Source organism: Lithobates pipiens, unplaced genomic scaffold (genome assembly GCF_037356315.1).
Source record: "Lithobates pipiens isolate NorthernLeopardFrog02 unplaced genomic scaffold, aLitPip1_a1.2 Scaffold_28, whole genome shotgun sequence".
Taxonomy (NCBI): Eukaryota; Metazoa; Chordata; class Amphibia; order Anura; family Ranidae; genus Lithobates; species Lithobates pipiens.
The window spans coordinates 103,151,408-103,158,729 of NW_027507789.1; the positions used below are offsets into that span (position 1 = coordinate 103,151,408).

Here is a 7,322-nt window from a genome sequence, read left to right on the forward strand (position 1 = left end):
CCGCGAACAGCCGATATTCGCTGCAAAACGACCGCCGGGCGAACCGTTCGGCCATCCCTAGTTCTAAGGGATTAATGATATACAAAAAACTAAAAACCCTTCCAAAAGAATGTCTGTCTTCCTCCCCAGAGAGGTAAAAAGAAAAATACAGCCAGTCAAGGGTAGAACACTTCTGTCCCCTTGTATTTCATACAAGTAGGTTTTTTCTTCTACCATTTAAAAGATTATTTCTATGATGTCTCTCCATAGTAGGACTAAACATAGCAGATTCCCATCTAGTCCTCTGGCCCTTTTGTTGAGGTGCAGGATGCTGGGGATGAGGTAGATCTTCCCAAATATTGGAAGATACTTATTTTTCCACTTCAGATGATCCTAACAGGGAGGGAGTAGCTGCACAAGTCAGGTGTTTTGTCTATTCCCTTACTTAACCCTTTTGTTGCCTGCAGCACAGCCTCTTGATGTATCTACTTCTAATAGGGTTCATGTGAACCTCCCCAACCTGGGGATGTTTTTCCTATTCATACATAGCTATGTATTCTGAATGGGAACATTTCTATGAAAGAAATGGGAGGTTCCAGCTATTAATGCTGCAATCACCTCAGTGAGCAGAGTCTCACATGTCCAGTGGATAATGCACTGATGTTAAAGGATCCAGCAAGTTAAGGTTGGATTTTCCTTTTAAAGACAAGATGTCTTTGCAGTTCTGGCTGCAATTGGAGTAGCTCAGTCCATTAACCCTTTAACATCTGCAGCACTATTTTGGTGGAGCACATTTTGAGTCATGCCAATGCATTGGAATTGGACTCCAAGGGGTTAAGGAACAGGTCTGAGATACCTGAAAGTTCTGCATGATCAGCAGGCCTGGGCAAGGGGCTGGTGTATTTGATGCACTGTGTCTCACAGATGCTATGAAGGACTCGGTCATTTAAGCCCTATGGCTTATACTTGGACTAGTGCATTTTTGCAGAGGTCCATGGCTGAAATATTAATCAGCTGAAGCACCAGGTGAAAACCCTTAGCCAGTCTGTGTCTCTTTCTGTACGACTATTTAGAATGGATAAGTACATCCAAAAGGGGTAAAGCTCTCTTTACCAATAAAAGGAGGTTCATACAGTTCTCCTTTAATTGTGCAGCCTCTCCTATGTGGGGGCTGGTTATAGATACCATACAGAAGAAGGTATTCTTACCCCAGACGTGAATCAGTTCCATTGTAGGACTAATTCAACTTATCAGGATAAATGAAAATTCCTTCATTCGGCTGCAGGAGATTTTTAGGGGAAATGGTGGCCTCCTTCAGGGGGCCGTCCCTAAGGCCCCTTTCACATGTGCGGACCGTTCATCCGTTTTTCCCTACATCCGTTTACGGATGAAAACGGAGCACAATGCATGTCAATGGCATCGCGGACGTTAGCGGATGATCATCCGCTAACGTCCGTTAACGTCCTTTTCCGTTCAGCTCCGGTTTTCCGAACGGAAGAAAACCCTATTTTCTCTTCCGTCCAAAAAACGGAACGGACGTAAAACGGACGTAAAACGGACGTTTGCGAACGATCCGTTCCGCGGACATCCGTTTTTAAGCAAAAAATATACATTAATGTACAGGTGACCTCTGACCCAGGTAGTGGTCAGTCACATGTACAAGCACATGCTGCTAGTGGAGAGAGTGGAGAGAGGAGAGGAGAGTGCATAGAAAGAGAGCTGCCTGAACCTGTGTGTTTTGAAGAGAGAGGAGACCTGCCAAGAGAGAGGAGACCTGCCAAGAGAGAGAGAGAGGAGAGCAGCCTGGAGAGAAGAGAAAAAATGGCCAGAGATGTCTCCCATGAAAGGCTCATTCAGCTCGTGCATGCCAGGCCTGGCTTATGGGACAAAACATGTGCTGAGTACAGTGACCGCAATATCACCAGTATGAAGTGGGAGGAGATTTTTGAGGAGGTCACACCAAACTGGATGCCGCTTAGTAATAAGCACCGTCGGATACGTGGTAAGCAGTTTGTGGCTTGGCATGGTTAAACACATGGCATTTCATGGCATGGCATGGTATGTCACATGGTCACGTGGCCATGTGGCATGTCACGTGGTCATGTGGCATGTCACGTGGTCATGTGGCATGTCACGTGGTCATGTGGCCATGTGGCATGTCATGTGGTCACGTGGCCATGTGGTATGTCACGTGGCCATGTGGCACGTCACTTTGTCACGTGGCCACGTGGCACGTCATGTGGTCACGTGGCCATGTGGCATGTCACGTGGCCATGTGGCATGTCACGTGGCCACGTGGCATGTTACGTGGTCACGTGGCATGTCACGTGGTCACGTGGCATGTCACGTGGTCACGTGGCATGTCACGTGGTCAAGTGGCATGTCACGTGGCGTGGCACGTGGCCACATGGTCACGAGGCCACATGGTCACGAGGCCACGTGGCCTCATATTATAAGTAATTATCATGTTGGAGTTCTATCAGTTCATTGTGTCTACTGTTCCTATACAGGTGATAAAATCATCACACGGTGGAGATCCCTTAGAGACTGCTACAGACGGGAGCTAAAGGAGGAGGCAAAAGAAAGCCGGAGCAGAGCAGGACCATCCACAAAAAAAAGCCCCTTTTTTGATTCACTGGACTTCTTGAGAAGTGTTATGAACTTAAGAAAGTAAGTAAATACATTATTTCTCCCCTATATTAAATTATTTGGTCGAGTAAAAAAAATGATATACTCCAAAGAGGAAGTAGAAAAGTACAGAAAAGTACAAGCATGCTAGCTCATTATGAATTACTTACCTGTGATGGAAGCCCCCGCTGTGGTCCCCGTTCCCCTCCTCCGTTGCCGCCATCACTCCCTGAGTGACTTCTGCGTATCATGGCTTCGGTACTGTGACTGGCCCTAGCCACAATGACGTCATGCACGTGGGATCCACCAGTCATTGCACAAGCGTCTTCAGAAACGGCACGCTTAGGCGCTGTTGTCTACGGGTTTAATGCTAATATCTCCAAACCGTGTAGGTTTAGGGGATATTTCTTGCACCTACCTGTATGTATAAGTGGTCCACTTTAATGACACACATGGATCCATGTATTGTAATAACTCTACTGTACTCACCTGTAATCCATCTATTAACAAATATTTTACAGTACCACCAGCAACATTTCAGATACAGAAGAGGAGGGGGGTGCAGTGGATACCCAGCCTGCAGCAGAGGAAGACATTGGAGTTGGTGGTAGGGAGCAAGCTCCTGAGGAAATGCCATCTTCACAATCTACAGCCACGCTTGAAAGACGTGTGCCACAACGTGTGCCTGTAAGTATCCTATATAAAATGTCCCATTTTGAAATGTTGATAGAATAAAATGTACTAATAAATGTTCCAACCCTCAGATTCGTTCTGTTACTACTGCTTCCAGAAGCAAACGACACGGACAGCATAGGCCTGACATGGATGGAGCTATGCTGTCGTTTATACAAGAAATGAGGGCAATGAGACGGGCGGATAGCAACGATCCTTTTTCAGACCCCAATAATGAAAATGCAAGCTTTGTGAAGAACCTATACCACCATATTTCAAAGGTTCCGACTGCACGCAAAATGGACGTTCACACGGCCATCTTCAATTTCACTGGTGTGTGCGTAAGGGCTGCACTATCTGGAGATCCCATGCCACCAGTTATTACCCATCCCCAACGTCCATATGGTGAGCAAGCTCCGCAGCATCCTTATCCCCATCCATATCACCACCCAGGCATTATCCCCCATCACCAACGTGCTCCAGCCCCCACTGCCCAAAATTTTGCACCCCCACCTCAAGTGGCACCCACCTTTGAGTCATCCAGTTCCCCGGCCACTTCTTACCTTAGTTCTCCCCAGTCGTCCAATCCCTATCCCACTTCCCACAGTCCTTATTATCAAGACCTTTAAAAAAAAAAAAACATTTTATGTTGCCTCCCCCATTCTAGTTGGCCACCCAGTTTGCACTGCAGCAATTTTTTTTTTGGGTTATATATATTTTTGGAAATATGGTTGTAGATTTGAATTTATTTTTGCGTTTCTATGTTGTCGTCATTGACATTAATAAACATAATGGACTGTATGGAATATTTTATTGTATTTATTGTACTCTATATAACACAAAAACAACTGATACAAAAGAATGTGATGGTCATAGGGTCAATGGTGATTGATCTTGGCACTAGGAGAATGAAAACTACAAGCTTTATACACTGATAGCAGTTACAAGACTGCTATACTGCTAACATGAAAATGCATTATTTCTTAAAACTATTGCATTTCCAGTTTATGTGGGAAAACAAATACAATGCAGGGTACCAAAAGGGGGTCAAACATGTACTAACAAAGGTATACCTAATAAAGTGCCTGGTGAGTGTTTTTACACACGTTGATACTGCCACGGAACCTCTCCCTCTGGGGACATGAAATAGTTTGCAAACGTATCACGCATGGTAACAACTGAATTGTTGGGTCGCAGTCCAGTAAACCGTACAGAAGGTAAATCGATCTCGTCCTCTTCCTCAACAGTAATTCCTTCTTTCTCACGTATAATGTTATGGAGGACACAACATGCTTGTATAGCTAGTTCGGCATTCTTCAGGCTCAGTTGAATTGTTGTATGGAATATGCGCCACTTGCTGGTCAAAATGCCAAAGGTACATTCAATAAGTCGCCTTGCGCGACTCAACCGATAGTTAAAAATTTTTTTGGGGGAGTTAGATTGTGCCTGGCATAAGGCCTTAGGAGATTCATAGAAAGTGCAAATGCCTCATCAGCTACAAGTACATGTGGCATATCTGGCCCCACAGTTCCTGGAAGAGGTTTGTCTGATGGCAAATGGAAGTGGCCCTCAAGTAGTCTTCTCCCTATTTTCGATGATGTAAACACTCTTGAGTCTGCAGTACATCCATACGCCCGAATATCTACAGCTACAAACTTATAATTACTGTCACAGATTGCCATAAGCACAAGGGAGAAGTATTTCTTATAGTTAAAATATTGTGAGCCAGATCCAGGTGGCATCTGAATTCGGATGTGTTTCCCATCCAGGGCTCCAACACAATTAGGGAATTGGGTCTTATTCCAAAACCCATTTGCAATTTCTTGCCACATAGATGTATCTGGAACAGGCATTGCAGTACACCGAAGCTCCTCCCATATTGCTTGACAGGTGTCGTGCACAATTCCAGAAATTGTAGAGATTCCCAACAAAAAGTAGTGGTTTAGGGACGTATAGGATACTCCAGATGCCAGAAACCTGGGAAGAGTAGAACAAATAATGAAAGGAACCCTACATTATGCTGGACATAAGCAGAAAGGCTGGCTGGCTTACCTCAGGGTAAGTAGAAGCCGCTCCTCAGGAGGCACACAACGTCTCATATCCGTGTTCATCCTTTCAAAACGGGGTTGCAACTTTTCTAATAAAAATTCAAACGTTGGTAGAGACATTCTCGTAAAATTAAAAAAAATTTGTGGGAACTGTCGCAGATCTGCATAGTGCAGAGCAAAAAACCCTTCAGTGGGCCTCTTCAGCAGCATGGGATGTGTCCAGTACCTGCGTCTTATTGCAGATTTGTTCCTGCTCATGCGTTTCTGTCTCCTCAAATAAGATAGCATGACAAATAATGTCACATGCTCAAAAAATCTGTCCAAATCCATTGCTAAATAAGCACATACACTACAGCAAGGAATCAGGAAGCACAAAGCCAGCTGAAACCACAAAGCAGCATGGGAAGCACAATGCATGCTGGGGAAAACAAGGAATCATGGGAAAATCCACATAATTCATGAACAAATTATTGCATACAGTTCTAAAAAAGTGGATAAAAACGGATGAAAAACGGATGAAAAACGGACATAAATGGATGAAAAACTGACAAAAACGGATGAAAAACGGACAAAAACGGATGAAAAACGGACATAAACGGATAACAACTGACAAAAACTGATGAAAAACTGACAAAAAATGGATGAAGACGGACATAAACTGATGAAAAACGGATGAAAAACGGATGAAAAACTGAAATGAAAAGGATGAAAACTGACAACAACTGACGATAAAAAACGTGACTGAACTGATCGAATGTACGGTCAGCATGTGTGAAAGGGGCCTTATGTGCAGTTTTATTCAAAGACTGCTTCAAGACACCATCCTGTCTGTCTGGAATAAAGAGGATTCAGGCCATGTTTGATTTCAATACGCTTAGCTCCCAACAGGTTAGAGCCTAAATTGGTGGTTGTTATCCACCAGGAGGGAAAATCTTTATCCTGCATGGTGTTAACAACAGATGCCAGCCTTCTAGGCTGGGCAGCAGCCCTGGAAGAAGATTCTGTCCAGGGGAGATGGTCCAGGTTAGAGGACCTTGCCTATCAACTTTGTTGGAGGTTTCATGCAGTACATCTGAATATAGAATCTTGGCGGTCAGATTACGGGATTGTCCGGACAGGATTCAGTCTGACAGAGCCACGGCGGTGGCTTACATCGATCACCAGGAGAGGCATGAGAAGTCGTGCAGGCAAAAAAAAAAAGAGGTGAATAATGTTCTAGCTTTGGCAGAACACAACACTCCTTGCCTATCGGCAATTTTAATATTTCAATCATACTACTTGAGATGCCAACAATTATTTCCGGGAGAATTATCTCTTCACCCTGACATCTTCCTAGCAATATGTCAAATGGGGTACTCCGGACATGGACCTTTTTCGCATCCAAATTCATTAATAAGGGCGACAACTTTATGTAAAACAAGGGGTCCACTAGCAGGCGGAACAGACGCATCAGTCTTCCCAGGGGAGGATCAGTTATCACTGATCTATGCATTCCCTCCAGTTCTGCTAATTCCGCACCTCCTCCGCAGGATTAAGCAGGAACAGAAGGTGATTCTGGTGGCCCCAGCCAGGACCCAGAAGATCTTAATTTATCGAGATCATAAAGAGGGCAGTAGAAGTCCTTTGGACTCTTTACGGACAAGGAGTTTAGCAGGTTTGATTGTTGAATCCCACGCTATAAAAGATCGTGGGTGATCTCCTTCAGTAGTGTCTACTTTGACTAATGCCAGGAACCTGGCTTCCAGAATCACTTACTATAGAATCTGGAAGGCATAGGTTTCTTGGTATGGATCCAGGGGTTGGCCCCCCAGGAAGTATGTCAATAGGCAGGATTCCTGCATATGGGATCTGAAATTAAGCTGGTCTTGAATTTTATCAAGAGCCAGATCCAGGTCGTGTCAATGTCTTTTCTTATGGCCTCTTGCTTCCCACTCTTGGTGCATAGCTTATTCAGGGGGTAACCCAGTTTATCCCCCTATCAAGGCACTCCTAAAT

The 7,322-nt window shown here is 44.5% G+C and overlaps 1 long non-coding RNA gene across 1 annotated transcript; it reads left to right on the forward strand.

Moving 5' to 3' along the window:
- The first annotated feature begins 2,490 nt into the window (after window positions 1-2,490).
- LOC143935549 (uncharacterized) lies at window positions 2,491-4,080 on the forward strand. The gene is made up of 3 exons (XR_013263556.1): window positions 2,491-2,649; window positions 3,129-3,294; window positions 3,372-4,080. It is a non-coding gene; the product is annotated as an uncharacterized LOC143935549 (long non-coding RNA).
- The last annotated feature ends 3,242 nt before the right edge of the window (window positions 4,081-7,322 follow it).